Raw genomic sequence first — 20,086 nt, forward strand, 5'->3', positions numbered from 1 at the left:
ACCTTATTATAAAACATAAGCAGATTGCTAAAAGAAGACTTGCCTTTCACAAACTTATGCTGACTATCATGAGAATCTTATGTTGATCAACCCAATCCTGTATTCTATTTCTAACCAATTTTTCAAACATTCTATTCAAACTGTGAGATATACAGACCAGTCTATAATTGGAAACGTCTGTTCTCAAACCATGCTTGCAGAGAGCTATTATTTTGTCTTCTTTTCACTCCTTAGGAACCTCACTTCCCTTACTGCAAAACTTACATTAAATAACCTGGACAGGGGCATACTCTTTTGCGTTTTGTTTCAAAATAAATGGTGAAATACAACCATCATACTTGGTGACCTAAATGTAAAAAGCGCAACACACAGGGCTCCTCCAATTTAGACCATAAAGGTCGACAATTGGAAGACTTCTTTACAGATTTGGAACTCGCAACAATTAACAATGGACAGAGTATTTATCTCTCTAAAACTGTGGGAACTGAATCTGCTATTGACATCACAGCTATTAATTATAGCATTGCATCAAGGGCACAATGGAAAATTTTGGGAAATGCCATCAGTGACCACAGACCCATAAATAACAACACTAAACTTCAAGATTGATTAAGAACAGCAAATCAGGTGGACATGGAACTTTAGAAAAGTGAACTGGGCAAGGTTTACCCAAATGTTGGAGAACCTTTGTCAAGATGAACCTGTCTCTGGAAACCTTGATAAAAAATTATAAATCCTTACTTTACACATCAATAAAGCTGCAAAAGCAACAATATCAAGAGGCAAATAGAAAAGTATCTGGATAGCATACTGAAAAGATCACAATATCGATTCAATGATTATAAAAAGAGACAATATAAATTGCTCATTGATGCTGTCTCTTTCTACATTCTCCCTAAAGAGACAATATCAATGAAAAATTTAAATTAATAAATTGCTAATGAATCCAGAAAGAAATTAATGGATATAACACACAAAATAGAGCAGGAAATTTGGAAGTGCAAGCAAGAGAAATAGGCAGAGCTTTGCAGTAACCTGGATCCAAGAAAAGACAGCCAACACTGGAACATTATTAGAATCCTAGACAACAACATCAAAGAAGAGAACCAACAGAAAACAAACTTCATCATAAATGCTGGGAAAAAACCTATTACAGACCAGGAAATGGCAAACACACTGGCAAAAAATTATTCAAACAACTCCAAATTTCAGTATAACAGAGAAGATAAGATCCTCAATAAACTCACAAGTAAGATACTAAAACAAGTAAGAACATACCAATGTAATGATATCTTCTCTGAAGAAATTACACTAAGTGAACTAAATTCATCAATCGAGAAAACTGCACATAATAATCTTCTGGTAATGATCTTATCTTTGGTCACATGGTCAAACAGCATCAGTTATTGTACCCATCCTAAAACCTGACAAAAATGCCACCGAATGTCAAAGCGATAGACCTATCACATTAACTAGTATACTATGTAAAATTATTGAGAGAATAACACACTCCAGACTCATGCACTGGCTCACAAAAAATAAGAAAATTAACTTCTACCAAACTGCCTATAGAGCCCATTTTTCGACGATGACAAAAAGAAAACTGCCATATTCCTTGATGTGACTGCTGCTTTTGATTGTGTTTGGATCAAAAAATTAATACAAATAGTACATGATATCGGAATTTGAGAAAATGCTTTAATCTGGAGCTGATTTGATAAAAGGAAGAAAGATCAAGCCAAGGCTAATTGAAAAAGTCACAAATCCAAAATACCTTGGCATTATGCTTGATCAGAAATTAAGTTTTGCTCAACACAACTCTGACATTTCCAACAGGGCTCTCAAAAAACTAAATATATTGAAAAGGCTTTGTGGAAAAAATTGGGGTGCAAAGCCAAAAATTCTCAAACTACTTACACTACACTCATAAGACCAATAATGGAATATGCAGCACCTATCTGGTCAGCTTCGGCTTCATCGGTAAAGGAAAAATTACACAAAGTACAAGCAAAACTGTCCAAGATTATCATTGGTGCAGTCTCATCCACTAAGAACATCAGAGCCCAACAGGAATATGGGCTTGACCTGCTGAACAGCTGTGAAATCTTTAAAAGCAAATCAGGGTATCATAATTACTATAACCAATACAGGGAGTGCTACTGTTATTTTAAACTGAACAACTTACCTTCAAAAAATGAATCAATTAGTCTCTGACAACAATGCCTATCAGCTTGTGAGAGAGAACTCAACTAACTGGATTAAAAAGAAACAGTAAAAATCATTAATAACATCAGAAGCTACCAAAGCGATCGTTATCTCCCTAAAAAGTTATGAACATTGGAATCAAAAATGCAGACCTCACAGATCATCAACTTTACAATATGATGACACTATCAGAAAGGAAATAGGTCTTGATCATCTTAAATGCCCACATAAGCAAAGAACCTCTATTTTCCAGACCTTTACCTTCAAATACCTCCATAAATCTAAACCTTACGAAATCCTGTACAAAAAAAAAGAATCAAACGAAATGCTCAAAGAAAAAGGCATAAATACTATCAACCTTTATTATTATTATTATTATTATTATTACCCCAAGATCTCATGGAGTCAAAGACTCATCTGGGAGGTCCTTTTATCACACACACATCTCATCATACCGTGTCTTAAACACACTCAAACTCCTTGCAGACACCACACTCTCAAGCAAGGCATTCCAATCATTCACAACTCTCCACGAAAAAAACCTGCCTCTCACTCCCCAACTCACACCCTCTTTATACAGTTTCCAGGGATGACCTCTGGTTCTCCCCTGATCTCCCACTATTCTCTGTAGAACTTCTCCACCATTGATCTTATAACAACCCCTTACCAACTTGTAGGTCTCTATCTGTACAATGAAACCTGTGGAGTATTCATGACTAAACAAAAAACCTTCTTCATCCTCACATCAAATTCATACAAGAAAAAGAATCTCCACAGGGTATTTCCATTCTGGATTTACACATCCAAAGAAAATAAGATGGTTCCATCTCCACTTCTGTCTATTGCAAGCCGACATTTTCAGGTTGCTACATTCACAATTCTTCTGCTCATCATCCATCTCAAAAATTTGGTCTCATTAAATCATTAGTAACCAGAGCACATAGATTCTGCTCCTCTGAAGAATCTCTAAACCAAGAATTGGAAATAATCAAAAATACAGTCATACTAAATGGATACAATCCTAAAACAACTCAAAAAATCATCAGCCACACATCAACCTAGACAAGAACAAATTCATAGGATTCCCATACCTTATGTCAAAGGCTCTGAACATCTTCCAAAAATTATGAAGAAATACAAACTTGCTGCTACCTACAAACCAATCAACCAGATCTATAACTTGTTACCTTCTCCTAAAGACAAACTGTCACCTCTGATGCTACCTGGCATGTATGAGGTTCCAAGTTCCTGTAAATTGTCTTACTATGGACTGACAGGTAGATCTGTTAATAAACGCATTTTGGAACATCAAGACCATATCCATCTTATCAAACAGCAGAAATCTGACCTCGCACAACACAGAGTTGAAAACCCAAACCATAAGATCCATTGGAAAAAGACCAAACTTCTACATAGATCTTTATATAAACATGAACGTTTATATAAAGAAAGTGTTGAAGTTCCTACTTCACAGACCAAATCTGAACCATAATGACTTTCTTGCTATCCCTAAAGTATATGAAATTGTCATACAAAATTGTGTAAAATAATTTTTTTTATATATGTTATCATATTTTAATGAAATCTATTTTTTTCTCCAGATATATTTTAATTTAATTCTATAGCACGCTACTGCACGCATATTGGGATTCCATTGTAATCATGCACGCTAACTGTATGTTATTCCTAGTATTGTTTGAATTAACTGTACTGATGATGTCCTATGGTACTTAGGATGAAATATTTACTTATGAAAACTTATTACTGTGTCACGTGTGTTTGTTTAGTCATAACTATCAACCTTCTTTCATCATCCAAACAAGTTATTTGTTATACCAATGGATCTATAGACACCAATGGAGGCATTGGTGCTCTCCTTTTACTCTCGAAAGGGGGAAAAACTTTCAATAAAAGTTGGATCTGGAAGAATTGCTTCCAATTTTACCAGAAAGCTCTATGCAATAAATAAAGCACTTGAAGCCAACTTAAAATTATGATCATTTCAACAATCAGAGGGAATTATAATTTACAGTGACTAAAGATCAGCTACGGAAGCAATCAAAAATAGCAATACCAAGCTCACACAAGACATCCATTAACTCTTAAACCAGCTAAAGTGTTTAGGAAAAAGTTGCATTTTACAATGGATTCCTGCTCATGTAGAAACTGACTACAATGAAGCAGTTGATAAATTAGCAAAAGAGACCAGAGAACTCAACCAAGAAACTGACATGATAACACTAATGCACTAGCAAAATCTAAACTAATTCCACTAAAATATAATAAATTTAGTTTAATCCTTTACCCAAGTGTGAGCAAACAAATTTTGCTCACACTTGGATAAAGGATTAAACTAAGTTTATTATAGTCTAACCAAGTGAAAAACGGACTTTCAACATCTTTCTCGAAATCCAGAGTAATTTAATAATAAGGTGGCACACCTTTTGGCAGCTCCTACAGGTAAGGATGACCTCTCCTATCGCTTCTGCCTTAGTATCTCCACTCTGCGCCTGGCTCCCACTGACGAGACCTCAATAAAGGTCGAAATCGGTATGGGTAGTGCCCCCCCCCCCAATGCATAGCAGTATACATGTCTGCAAGGAGATGTGCTGTGCATTATGGGAGATACTGAGACAAGGAGTTGAGAGCTTGGTCCACCTTTGCTGCGAGTTGCCCGGTGTTGTACTACCTTACCTCAGTCCTGAAGATATTTTCAGGTGCAAACTTTGTTTGCTCATCCTTGGATAAAGCATTAAACTAAATTTATTATAGTCTAACCAAGTGAAAAATAAACTTTCAATGGCTTTAATTCCACTAAAATCAGGGATACAACACCAAATTCCTGAAATCAATATTGACAGAAGGACCTCCACCATGATAGCAAGACTTCATTCCTCTAAGATGACCGAACATGATATTTTAGAGGAATGAAGATCAATACAGATGATATGAGAACATATTAGAAACTGCAATAACTGCCCTAATACTGAACTGACGTCCACTCACATTTTTACCTGTCCAGCAATTCTTTCACCTTTAATTCTCCTAATTCTTACCTCCTTTCTACATGTTGCACAGCATCATTCACACACTATGATATACACTGATGAAGTGTATATCATAGTGTATATACACTGATGAAGTGTTTATTAAATAATTCCACTATATCATTTGTTATGATTACTCTGCCACCATAACTATGCATAAGTATCAATGCATAAGATTACTCTGCCATCATAACTATGCATAAGTATTTTCCACATAGTAGAAAAGTTCCTTTGGATTAGCTTTGACCTGACTGGACAATCTGCTCTCATATTTTATTCTTTCTTTTTTAACCATGCATGTCATGTTTCTGTCCTGCACCTGTTCAATGCAAACTGTCTTACTTCCTCCATAACAACTTATTTTGTAATACTACTTACTTGCTTTCACTGTTCATCCATCTCACTCCTACTCTATTTATTCAATTAACTCTTGGTATGCAGTTATGCATTGCTTGTGTTAGATACTGCCTTATCATTTCCCATGCACTATCAACATCTTTTCTACACAATTCATCCAACCAATGTATTGATATAAGTTGACTGCAGAGCTTCTGACAATCACCCACCTTATAGTTCTGCATATAGACATTCTTGATGAAAACTTTTTCCTGTTTGACTATATTCCAAACCAGTACCTCATGGTCATTTTCACCAGCAGGTGGCAGTGTTGAAACCTCATTCACAACCACATCCTGTGAGGTTATCACCAAATCTAACATAGATAAACCACGTGTTGTTTCCATCACATGCTGCTTTAGATGGTTATCCTGTAGAAACTCAACAAATTCACTTTCCTTGTTACTATACACAATCTCTTCTTTCCAATCCACATTCCTGTAATCAAAATCTCCCATTAAAATCATCTTCCTTCTTTTACTTGCCCCAACTAATTTGCTAAACATTTCACAATCAACACTCTCACTCTCTGGCATCCTATTAGATATACTATTCTAGTGATCTTAACTTCATACCAAACAGCTTCAAAATCTTCACATATACTACTATTTTCCACTTCAACTCTTAAAAGACACAATTCCTCTGCTACCATTAACAATACTTCCCTTCCTGTCTTCATCTTCTTATCCTTTCATAAAATTCTATCCTACCATTTCAAGTCCTGACAGTATATCATCCTCAGTCAACCAAGTTTCACTTATGCCAATTATCTTTGGGCATACTGATTCAATCAATACTACAAACTCAGCCCATTTATTTCTGATAATCCATACATTAGTATACAATATAAAAGCATAACAATTCTCCACTTTTTGAAGCCATTCCATCCAAACAATCACTCTTTACTCTTTACTCTCTCTGCTACAGTGCACTTCTCTCTTTGTTCTGACCATCCTCCATTTCCCTGATCCGGACTCTTATTTTAATTTATATTATCATCTGCACTGTTTTGCACAGCATTATTTTGCTCTGCTATAATCAATTCCTCACCTTTGTATTCATCCTCTTTTTGTTCTTCCACAACCTCTGTCTGACTTTTAGTGGTGTGAATTTGGTAAGAACCCTGTGCACTTTTAGTAAACAAGAATTGCTCCAAATGATCAACACCAAATTCATTCAAATGAATTCCATTAGCTTTGAACCATTCTGACTTCCTTTCAAATTCATTCCCTACATTTACAAATTGAATACACTCTGTCTGACACAATTCAGCCATCTTTTCATTCACCATACAGTAGATGTCCTCCTGCGATGAGTCTTTGGACTCCAAGCTTGGAGGTGTCATGAATAATAATAATAATAATAATAATAATAATGTAAGTTCTTCCTTGTCACTTCTATTATTACCCCTGCAAATGCTCACATCCATTTCCTGATTATTTCTGGTAACAGTGCTCATTTTTGGAACATCATAGCTTTCATTACACATCTCACATACTATAATACTTTCCTTTTTATTATTCCATCTAACATTCCATAAATATTTAACATTTTTGGATGCATACATAAAACAATTCTCTCATTTTATCGACTGTGAAAAGTCCAGAGAAAAACAGAATATCCAAGTTGAGATCATCCGTGCTGCTGGCATATGCTTCTTTGCTGCCATTTTTGTAATGTTAAGTACCACTTTCATGTTAATCAAAATAAAAACTGAAGTGAACACTTTAAGAACCACAATCCCACAGTACAATGATTATATCCAATATTTATATTATATCCAGATTATATCTGGCTATCACACAAAAGTTCTATTATACAGATCTACACGATATAATTAAGAAAAAAAAACACTTTTTTTGTAACACCATTCAAACACACCACTACGTCTCATTGTGACACTAGTGACAAAAGCTTTTGATGGACTGCCATACAACAACAAGTTGTTAAATAAATTAAAAAAGATGGGATTGGATAACGAATGTTATCCAATCCCATCCTTTTCAATTTATTTCTATGAATGTTATGGCCGTACAAGAGGACTTAAATAGATGGCAAAAGTGCAAGGTTTTGAAATTAAGTAAGCACATTCTGTTAGGCGGCACCTGTGAATAAGTTTCATTAAACTTGTGCTCCTAAGTTTTATCGCAATTGCAAGTATCTCTTTTGGGCAAAACAACCAGTAAACGGAATACAGAGGGTACCAAGGAGCCAGCTACTTCTACACAACTCGTAAGTACCCATAGTACTTCATATTAGTTATTATTCAATCAACAAAAACAGCCACGTGAAAGCGTCCAATATGCCAACCATGCGAAATAAAGATGGTGCCAACAAAGGCCAGCAACGAAAGATTACTTCGAGTCCCGTCAGCATAGCACAGCCAATAGCCAACAAACTGAAAGACAATACGAAGTGCTGCAGTTGCGAAACCGAAATCACCGACTTCTGCCGCAACTGGCTACATACTTCCTGCGTGAAAGTAGAGGATTCGGTGCTCGAGTTACTTATCGAACTGAACCAGCCTTTTTTTTCTGTTCGATATGCCTCCCCCTCCGTTAAACAGCTGCTAAACATAGGCAAATGAGTCGAAGATCTCGAACAACACCTCATTGTTTGAACAATATTTTCAAACAACAAGATGGATTGCCAACTTCCTGTCTGGATGCGTGATGGTAGATGGCTCCCTATCCTCCCACTATCCAACAAATGCCGGGGTCCCACAAGGTTCGGTTCTCTCACCGACCCTCTTCCTTCTATACATCAATGACCTACTTCAGTTGACCTCCAACCCAATACACAGTTTTGCAGATGACAGCACATTGCACTCCTCCCTTTCATATGATAAACCTCACCCTGTACAACTCACCCCAACCCATAGAACATCAACCACAACTTCCCGTAACATGATTGATACTTTCTCGTCCAAAATCCGAAAGTTGGAAACAAAGCTCGAGATATTCGACGATCAGCGGCTGATCACAAGTGCATCTGTACCCGCTAACGAACTCCATGATTTAATCGCATCAACGGTACACTCGTCGCTCGAGGCTGAAAACAGGAGACTCAATGCCATTATTTTGAACTTCCCAGAGGAAAACAGTAAATCTCTAAAAGAATAAATTAGCAAACTAGCAGGCGAATGCAACTTCAATCCCGGAAACATCCTTAAATGTCATTGATTTAGTCCCGTAAACAGAAGAAAAGACGGAATGAACTATCCAGTCTCATCAAAGTGATCTGTGATATACCGACAAACACTTCCAAATTAATAACAGCGATAAATAGCAAGCTAAAGGACAGTAGCCCCCCCAATCGCGTGTACATGCTCGACCTGACTTAACCTTTGAACAAAGATACCAACTAAGAAAACAGCTAGAAAAAAAAACACCAGAATGGAGACAACAGCTGGACCATAGACTACAAATAAACCAAACTAGTGCAAAATCCAAGTGACACCACTAGTAGCCACCAAGGAGATCAGTATGCAGGCACTGCGTAGGAAACGTGCAAGATGCCAGCGGTTAAAGCCATTCTCCACAGGCCCTTGCATATCCACTACACCAACATCCGTGGTCTCAACTTCAAGCTTAATAGCGTTCACTATCATCTGCAGTCAACCAAACCCCACCTACTCTTCTTAACAGAAACACAAACCCCAGCACCATCCAAACTATTCACTATTTAATTCCTTTCGACCCAAGGGTGGTGTGTGTGTGTGTGTGTGTGTGTGTGTGTGTGTGTGTGTGTGTGTGTGTGTGTGTGTGTGTGTGCGTGCGTGCATAAATCCGCTCTGACATATCCTGCCAGAGAGCACCTAACCTTGAATCGCCCAACTTTGACCTTCTTTGGCTAAAAATATCTCTCCCCCACTCAGTCAAATTCATTTGCTGTCTCTATTGCTCTCCCAATGCCACCAACCACTCCGAGCTCTTTAACTTCCTCTCCTCAAAAGTTGATTTCCTCCAATCCCACTATCCTAATAGTGAAATCATCTCTTAGGTGATTTTAATGTTCACAACACCAACTAGCTTTCCTCTTCCAGTTGTACAGATCTTGCAGGCAGAGACGCTGAAATCTTTGCCATCACCAATGACCTTACACAAATTGTTCACAAGCCGACCAGAATACCAGAAAACCAAAATCACTCCCCGAATACCCTAGACCTCTTCCTTACAAACAATCCTTCCAAATATACAGTGAATGTACTGAGCCCCCTGGGTAATTCTGACCACAACCTAATGCTCATCTCCTGCCCAATGCAACAACGCTCACACAGTCACACCTGCACAAGAGCAGTCTGGCATTACAACAGTGCTAAATGGGACAGCCTCCTATACTACTATGCTTCATTCCAATGGTTAGACTACTGTTTGTAGTCATCCAATCCTAACATATGCATCGAACACATCACCAAAATAATCCTCACTGGCATGATAATATACATTCCCCACACCACTCTGAACTGCAGTCCCCTATCCAAATCCTGGTTCTCCAAAAAATGTGCCAAGGCACATTTTTTGGAAAAATCAGGCATACCATGACTGGCTCAAATTAAGAACACCAACCTCCTTCAGTACCTATACTGAAGCCCGAAACAGATGCAAAAAAAAAAAGTATCAATGATTCCAAAACAGAATTTGAACGGGGAAAAAGCAGGAAGCTTGCAGCCTGTCCTAGCGGCGGCCATGCCTTTTGGTCTCTCGCCAAAGCAATTGTCGCAACTTTTGCCCTACACTACTCCTCCCCACTATCATACCCAATTGGCTCAATTGCAACATCACCCACAGAAAAAGCTAATCTCCTGGCTTCACACTTCACCTACAATTCACACATAACCGACAATGGCAAATATCCCCCAGTCATTCTAACTGCCCAACACACAATGCCCCTCCCCCTGTATCCTTTAGCCAGAAAGAGATCATAAACCTGTTGTCAAAATTAGACACAATAAAAGCCCTTGACCCTGATGGCATTCCTCTACTTGTCCTGAAAGTCTGTGCAGCAGAACTGACTCCTATCCTATGCCATCTATACACACTCTCCTCCTCCACCAGGATATATACCGGTGGAGGAGGAAATTGGCCTATATTCAACCTATTCCCAAAAAGGTGACAATTTGCTGCCATCTAACTACTGCCCTATCTCACTCATCTCAATCCTAAAGAGCCCGCTAGAGGGCTAGACAGTCGGTCATGTTTTCAGAGAGTTCCCGAAAGCTAAGTATAATTCTGAGTGAAAATGAGAATATAGGTTAAAATCATAACGTAATATTGTCTAATTTTGGTAGCTTGTTGTGTCTGTGTGATTTTGGTGGGAATTCCGTTATTTAATTTGGTATTTAACGAAACGTTTCATAGATTTGAATGTGGCAGCAATGCAACGTAAGATAATGGCGTCCAAAAATGCGACGGCATTGTTCAAAAACTATAATGTGAGAGAGTTTGTTCAATGTGATGTGTATGTGTGTGGGATGTATGCATTCCCAAATGAGGCTGGAGTTTGGATTGAAAGTGATAGTGGTGGGAGAATGTGCAGAAAGTGTAAGCAAAGTGAGGAGTTGAAGTATGTGTCAGGTCGTGAGACAGTTATGGAAGAAAGCCAGAATGTGATTGAAAATAGTGGCTTGATAGGGAATTGCGATGTTGTACTAGATGGCAATGAGAGTGGTGATCAAAGAAAGAGTGAAAGCAACTATACAGAGAGAGAAAATGGTTTGAATGATAAAAAAAATGAGGAATTATTTGTAGGAAGTGAGATCGCTAGGTTGCAGGCAGTGATACAAAATGCGCAGCGGCAATTAGAGCACCTGCAAAACTCTTTCTAGAGTGATTCGGCTAACGTAAATAAACAGCTAAGATTGGGAGAGTTTCTGAAATGAAGGAAAGAGTGTTATATGGTGACTCGTTATTAAGAGTAGTGATAGATAGGAGTGTAACAACATCGTACTTACCGGGTGCGAAATTTAAGGATGTAGGTGAGAGTATTAGAGTGCAAAAACAGAGGGTGAAAGAATTAATAATTGTGGCAGGTACGAATGAATTGAAAGGTGATAAATGTTTTATGAGAGAGGACTTGAAAGTATTGTTAAAGGTAGCGAAAGAAAAGAGTGACAGAGTTAGAATGGTTAGTCTGTTGCCGCAGTATGACAGAGAGGAGTTTAGAAGGAGGGCCATAATCACAAATGACATTATGCGCAGGTTATGCAGACGGTGTGGTGTGGAATTCGTGGACGTGTGGAATGAGTTTGATTGGCGAAAGGACTTATACAAGATGGATGGCTTGAATGAAGTGAAAATGGATGTGCAGAACCAGGGAAACTAGAACTACCAAGGAAGGGGGGGGTGGATATGCAGACATCAGTCAGACAGTTGAGTGTAAGAATGTATATAATGTACCTGAGCTAGCACTAAGGACAAAAAATGGGAATGGGACATTTAGAATAACGCATCAAGATAGGGGTGGCACAAAGGGATAACTGCATTTCATAATAAATGTAGTTTAATCCTTTATCCAAGTGTGAGCAAACAAAGTTTGCGCCTGAAAGTATCTTCAGGACTGGGTTAAGGTGGTACACACCAGGGCAACTCGTTGCAAAGGTGGAGCAAGCTACCAACACTCCTATCTCAGTATCTCCTATAATGCAAAACACATCTCCTTGCGGATATGTCTAATGTTATGCATTAAGGGAAGGGCCACTACCCAGACTAGTTTCGACCTTTATTGAGGTCTCTTCAGTGGGAGCAATTCCTTGGCAATTCCTATAGGTAGAGATGACCTGCTAATGCTTCTGCCTGATATCTCCACTTGGGCCTGGCTCCCACTGAAGAGACCTCAATAAAGGTCGAAACTAGTCTGGGTAGTGGCCCTTCCCTTAATGCATAACATTAGACATATCCGCAAGGAGATGTGTTTTGCATTATAGGAGATACTGAGATAGGAGTGTTGGTAGCTTGCTCCACCTTTGCAACGAGTTGCCCTGGTGTGTACCACCTTAACCCAGTCCTGAAGATACTTTCAGGCGCAAACTTTGTTTGCTCACACTTGGATAAAGGATTAAACTACATTTATTATACTCTAACCAAGTGAAAAATAAACTTTCAACTGCATTTCATGTATATTAATGCCAGGAGTATTAGGAACAAGAAGGAAGAATTTTTGGCCTTGAGTGGCTCTTCCTGGCCACAGGTTATTGGCATTAGTGAAACATGGCTGACGGAAGATGATATAGTTAGTGGGATAGAATGTGTAGGTTATGGTGTGTTTAGGAGGGACAGAGAGAATAAAATGGGGGAAGGGTATTATTGATGATAGCTGATGAACTGCAGCCAAGGAAGAATTGAAGTTATATCACAGGATAGTGAAAAGAGCTCATTTGAGGCTATTTGGTGTCAGATTGAGACTGGCAGAACAAAATATACAGTTGGGTGCTGCTATAGACCAGGTGATGGAATAGATGGTGGAGATAGTATGCATAAACAAATTGATGAAATAAGTGGAAGGAGGGTAATTATTATGGGGGATTTCAATTATGGTAACATTGTTGATTGGAAGGAGGAGAGGACACATGTGAGGAAGGAAATGGATTTTATTCAATTATTAAGGGATAACTATCTGAGACAGCATGTAATTGAAAATACTAGGGGTGTGAGAGTGCTTGACCTGGTAATAGCATCTGAGAATTTGACTGTAATGAATATGACCATGTTTCCACCTATCAGTGAGAGTGATCATAAAGTCACTGACCTGGGAGGTGGCTAAAGGTGTGGAATTTTCGACTAAGATAGGGTATATGTGGAATTATCATGCTGGCAAGTATGACAAGCTTAGGAGATTGCTTGGATCAGTGCATGGCATGTACAACTGCAAGAGCTGGATGTCGATAGAGCATGGGAAGTGATCAAGGAACATGTATGGGAGGTTATGGCTGATAGGGTCCGAATAGTAAAACAAGTAGGGGTTAAATGGATGAATAACACCATTAAGCTTGAGCTGCAAAAAAGGAAACAACTGTGGAGGGAATTTAAAGAAAGAGGTGACCTACAGGCACATGAACGGTATCAAGTGCAGACCAGAAGGGTAACGAGTGTGGTAAAAAAGGCAAAAGCAGATTATGAAAGGAAACTAGCTATGCAAGCTAAAGAGAATCCCAAACAGTTCTTTCAATATGCTGCAAGCAAGAAAAAAACTGTACATGGCAAAATGATTTTAAGGAATGACAATGGTAAGGAGGTCACTGAATCAGTCGATATAGTGGAGTTACTGAGCGCGCACTTTGCAAAAGTATTTCATCCAGGTGATGACGTTGAAAAAATGAAGGAGCCATTAGTTTATACGGGAATTGTGATGAATGAAGTGGAGGTGAATAGTCTATTACAGAACCTTAATGTGAATACATCTGTGGGATTGGATGGTATACCGGCATGGGTCTTGCGTGAAGTGGCTAAGGAATTATCAGTGCCCTTGACCATGTTGTTTAATCTGAGTCCCGGGTCTAGTTTAGTCCTGAAGGTGTGGAAAGAGGGGAAAATAGTTTCACTGCATAAAGGAGGATCCAAGACTACTGTTGCAAATTACCGACCGATCAGCATATCAGGAGTCGTTGTCAAGGTCTTGGAGAAAGTAGTCAAGGGAAAAATACAGGAATGGATTGATGAAAATGAGATACTGTACAGGGGACAGCATGGCTTTGTGAAGGGTAGATCATGCCTCAGTAACTTGCTTAAGTTTTATAAGGTGAAGGCTGAACTGGATAAAGGAAATGGGTTTACAGTGATACTGCTGGACCTGGCAAAGGTGTTTGACAGGATACCACATGGAATATTAATCCGTAAACTACAACATATGGGAATGGATATAGGGTTGGTGAGATGGATAGGTGGGTGGTTGATGGAGAGATATCAAAGAATAGTTTATTCAGGAGTAGAGTCCAAAAGACGGCCTGTGACTAGTGATGTGCCGCAGAGTTCTGTTCTGTTCTTGGACCACTGCTGTTTAATTTGTTCATTAACTATATAGGGAAGGAACTGAGAGGAACAGTTTATTTGTTCGCTGATGATGCAAAGTTGGGTAGGGCAACAGTGAATGCAGAAGATGTCAAAATTTTGCAGGCTGATTTGGATAGATTGGAGATCTGGGCTAAGGAGAATGGATATAAATTTAATGTGGCAAAATGTAAGGTTATGCATTTTGGGGTGAAAAGATTAGCAGCAGTATACCACATTGGTGGAACTGTACTCCAGGAAATTGATGAGGCCAGGGACTTGGGAATGTTGGTGGATAGGGAGATGAAGTTTAGGGGGGTACATTGCAAAAGTAGCTAAATCAGCTCATCAACTCACTTGGTCGTTGAAAAATACCTTGACGAGCAGAGACAAGCAAGTTGTTGTACCTCTGTACCGAGCCTTGATAAGACCTCATCTCGACTACTGTGTCCAGATTTGGTCACCTTGGTTCTTTCTTGATGGGGAAGAGGTGAAGAGGATCCAGAGGCAAGTGACTAAGATGATAGCAGGTCTATGGAATGAACCATATGAGAACAGGTTGAAGATTTGTGGGTTGCAGAAACTAGTTGATAGGCAGAAAAGGGGAGATATGATTGAGACATTCAAATTGCTAAAGGGATTCTATAGGATTAATTAGAGAATATTTTTGAGATCAGGACTGGTGGTGGAAGAACTAGGGGACACCTATTCAAGCTGGGCAAGAGTGTGGTTAGCAGGGGTGTTAGAGCTGGGTTCTTTACTTTTAGAGTGGTAAATGAGTGGAATAAGCTGCCAGAATCTGTTGTGGGTGCTATGATGGTGAGCGAGTTCAAGGCAAGGTATGATAGATACTGTGAGAATGTTGTATAGTTGTGTGGTCATGATGTTTAGGGCCTTCCTTGATGAGTCTAAGGACTTCCTGGAGTTGTCCTAAATAATAATAATAATAATAAAGTGATGGAGAAAACCATTAACTCTTAACTGCTATTCAAAAAACGACCACCAGTATGGATTCCATTGATGCCAATCAACAGGTGACCTGCTGTCATATATCACCCATCTTTGGGCATATGCCATGGAAATATTTGGCGAATTCCAAGTAGTCGCAATTGATATCTCTAAAGTCTTTGAAAGGGTCTGACACAAAGGATTATTAAGCCAACTCCTATCATTTGGACTGTCTCAGGACTTCTGCAGATGGATTGCCAACTTCCTGTCTGGATGCACACTATGTGTGATGGTAGATGGCTCCCTATCCTCCCACTACCCAACAAATGCCGGGGTCCCACAAGGTTCAGTTCTCTCACCGATCCTCTTCCTTCTATACATCAATGATCTACTTCAGTTGACCTCCAACCCAATACACAGTTTTGCAGATGACAGCACATTGCACTCCTCCCTTTCATTTGATAAACCTCACCCTGTACAACTCACCTCAACCACAACTTCCCTTAACGCAGACCTCCAAAACATCCTCCGATGGGGTTCAGATAACTTCATCAACTTGAATGCTAGTAAAACCCAGTTCTGTCTTATTTCACACAAAAAAGAACCCCCCCCCAGTATTATTTTTGATAACACTCAAATTCCCAGACAAGATGAAATCTCTCTTCTCGGAATTACCATAACATCAGGCCTCTCCTGGCATAAACACATCACAACCATTGCATCCTCAGCTTCCAAAAAACTAGGCTTTCTATTTCACTCATGACGCTACTTCACTTCAAAACAACTGTTAACTCTATACAAATTGCAAATCCACCCAGCAATCGAATACTGTTCTCACATTTGGAGTGGGGCTCCAAAAAGCTCCCTCAAAATGCTTGCCTCAATACAGAGGAGCGCAGTTGGACTGATAAATGATCCATCTCTTACTGACTTACCCCCCCCCCTAACTCTCACTTAGACGCCTAGTCTAGGGATGACTTATATATTTTCTAGGAAGAAATTTTACCTAGAATACGAGAGGGTAGAATAAGACGTCATCCCTAGAAAATATATAAGGAGGTTTGCGAGCACAGGAGAGTGGTTCTTTGCATGGAGAATAGTTGTGAGTCTAATGCATTTCCTGAGTGTGTTGTGAATGTCAACACACTGAATCAATTTAAGACACAGATGGATGAGCTTTGTGTGGGATTGTGTAACCACCCCCCATGATGAGTCTCTGACTCCATGGAGGTCAGATGCTAATAATAATAATAATAATATTAAATAGTTTCTGTTTTGGAGACTGTACCAATTGAATCTATCATTTAGACTGTCCAAAATCATCTCGAGAATTTATGTAAAAATGCAGTGCTGACTGGGTTAGCAGTCAACATGAGTGAAGTCTATTCCAAAAGAACAGAACAGAATGAAATATCAGTTTAAATAACCACACTCTTAAAGAAGTAAATGGTTTTCAGCACCTTGATTCCTGCATGAATACTCTAGGTTCCTGTTCTTCAAACTGTGGTCTGCAGACTGGCACCTGTCCACAGAAATTTCCTGGTGGTCTGCCAAAAATTTCCCCCAATCATGTAGCGGCTACATGATTCAGGAGCTACACTGTTGCAGGGCGAGTGGGATGCTGCACGCGACAATGTAGCGCCCGAAGTATAGGTGAAGTGCACGGCCGTCGAATGCCAGCATTGTGTCAGCTCGCCTGTCGATGACACAATACCAGCATTGTGTCAGCTCGCCTGTCGATGACACGTTGCAAAAATTCTGATTTTATCGTGCTCGTCCATATTGTTTTCTAATATTGTGTTGTGCTATTTTGGAAAAAAAGTTATTTCTTTCATAAAATTTGAAACCCTACCAAATGGAGACAAAAAAATTCAAACACCAAAACCTTTTAACCTTCTTTAGTAGAGGCAAGGAGAAAAGTAGTGATGGTACCGAAAGTATGCCAAGTACTAGTGCTTCAAGTTTTGAAGAAACAAAGAAAAAGAAATATGTTGATACTTTGGAATGTGCAATACAAACAAAAAAAAGGAAACTTTGTTAGGCGTTTCAACAAGGACTATTTAAAGCTTGGTTTCATTATAGCCCCTCGCAGTGAACTATAGTCATGCCATTTGTGAGTAGTATGTTCTGAATTTCTGTCAAATGACTCTATGAAACCTTCCAAACTTCCTCGTCATTTACATTCGAAGCATAGAATTTTATTGATAAGCCACTGGACTTTTTTCAAAGATTACGTGACCAGACGAAAAGTCAGAAAAGTGAAATGAAAATGATGACAACTAGTGACAAGTCGCTGCTTCGAGCATCTTATTTAGTTGCTCTTCGAATAACTAAAACGAAAAAACTGTTTACTATTGGTGAGGAGTTAGTAAAGCCTTGTATCTTAGATGTCATATGAGAAATTCTGGGTCCTCAAGCCACTAAAAAACTGGAGGCTATATTGCTTTCGGACACCACCATTCAGAGGAGAATTATTGATATGGCCACCGATATTGAAAAGCAAGTTGTAGAGGGGATAAAGAAATCGAGATGTTTCATAATTCAACTTGATGAATCAACTGACGTGAGTAACCATGCTATCCTACTTTGCTTCGTGAGGTATAGTGAAGATGAAGACTTAAGGGAAGAACTTCTTTGTTGCCTTAATTTACCTGGAGGGACCACTAGTTCAGAGATATTTACTGCTCTTGATGGGTATTTTCAAGCACATGGCTTAGACTGGAACAGATGTGTCGGAGTGTGTACAGACAGTGCTGTGAGCATGACTGGATGTCGCTCAGGAGTAGTTGTGAAAATAAAGGAAGTCGCGCACCCTCTGTCCACTCACTGTATGATCCACCAGGAGCACCTAGCTGCAAAGAAGCTTTCTACCGAACTAAACACTGTGATGAATGACGCGGTGAAGATCATTAATGAAATTTGTAGTCGAGCTATGAACTCCAGGCTGTTTATGACACAGTGTGAGAGTAACACCACCAACATCTCCTTCTCCATGCAGAAGTGAGGTGGTTATCGAGAGGAAGGGTTCTTGCACGCCTGTTTGAACTGAGGGAAGAAGTAAAGCAGTTTCTACGAGAGCGAAAATCTGACCTAGGAGAGACTTTGTTGAATGAGGAATGAATAGCAAAGCTTGCATATATGGCAGACATATTTAGCCTTCTTAACGAACTTAATATTTCTCTTCAGGGGATCTTGCACAATTTATTTTTAAACTGAATAATTGTGTACAAGAGGAAGATATAGAAATGTTTCCACTTTTGGGAGAATTTTTGATTGCTGCTGATGTCAACAACAAAGTCATAATCAACATAATAAGTCAACATTTAAGCGTTAACTGAAAACTTTAATAATTATTTCCCTGAAAATGAGGATCCTCGTAAAGGTAACTTCTGGATTAATAATCCCTTCTTGGAAGATATAAAATCATGTGCACTTGATCCTCTTGAAAAAGAAAAGCTGATCGAGTTGTCTTCTGATGTCACTCTGGTGTCCAGACATAAAATGCAATCGTTGTCTCAATTTTGGATATTACTCGAAAAAGAATTCCATCTCTGAGTTATAAAGCTATCAAATTGTTGGTCGTTTTTTCGACTTTCTATTTGTGTGAAATGACTTTTTCAGCCATGTCAGTAATAAAGACCAAACAGAGAAATCGAATGGATGTTATTGCAGCGCTTCGTCTCTCAGAAACAACACTCCAGCCACGTATATCAAATTTTCTAACCTCTAAGCAGCAGCAGATGTCGCACTAGCTAAAAATTGTAATTTTATAACATTGGATTTAATAAATAAAATACTATCTACATTGTTTTATGTTTCTGTCTTAGCCGTCAAACGGTCTGCAAAATATTGCTCCTATTTTCCCTGGTCTGCAGGTGTCAAAATGTTGAAGAACGCTGCTCTAGGTGATGGTGAAAAGAAAGCACAAAACTTTTGAATTCCTTAAAAGCCTAATTAATATCTGAAAATCCAATTCATCACAGAGATTTGTCTGGTAACATATGGTTCCCAGATAGGGAACATTATTACTCAATGAGCAGATAATATCATTAATAGCTTTGGGACAATGCCTCCAATAAATACTAGGATACATATGGCAAGAACACATTCCTAATAGTCATTTTTGAAGAAAGTTAGCAAAGCATCCCCATAGAAACAATTCAGACAGTAATACTGAGTGATAGTGATGCCAACTTTGACATCCACCTTCATATACATTCAGTACTCTCTTCAGACTAACTACTGAACACAGAGGAAGAGGAAGACAAAGAAACAGTTTCAGCAACACGTGAACAAATTTTGAACAAATTTCTTTTTGAAGATGAGATGCATGAACCACCTCACATTTATTATTTGGCACAGGACAGAGTAAATTGAATTACTTTCATTTAACAGTTTTCATCTCCATGAGTTTCTGTATATAGTTCCCCATTCATTCATGAATAAATGATGATGATGATGGTGAATGAAAAGGGATAACAGAGATAATCTGGAAAAATTCATATT

At 38.8% G+C, this 20,086-nt stretch overlaps 1 protein-coding gene across 1 annotated transcript in view; it reads right to left on the bottom strand.

The window, feature by feature from the left end:
* LOC150100044 (multidrug resistance protein homolog 49-like) overlaps positions 1-20,086 on the bottom strand; it is a 199,178-nt gene that overhangs the window by 48,139 nt on the left and 130,953 nt on the right. The gene's annotated exons all lie outside the window — the stretch shown is intronic.

This window comes from Typopeltis vanoorti, chromosome 13, assembly GCF_054136105.1.
Source record: "Typopeltis vanoorti isolate ZY-2024b chromosome 13, IOZ_Tvanoo_1.0, whole genome shotgun sequence".
In the NCBI taxonomy this organism is placed as follows: Eukaryota; Metazoa; Arthropoda; class Arachnida; order Uropygi; family Thelyphonidae; genus Typopeltis; species Typopeltis vanoorti.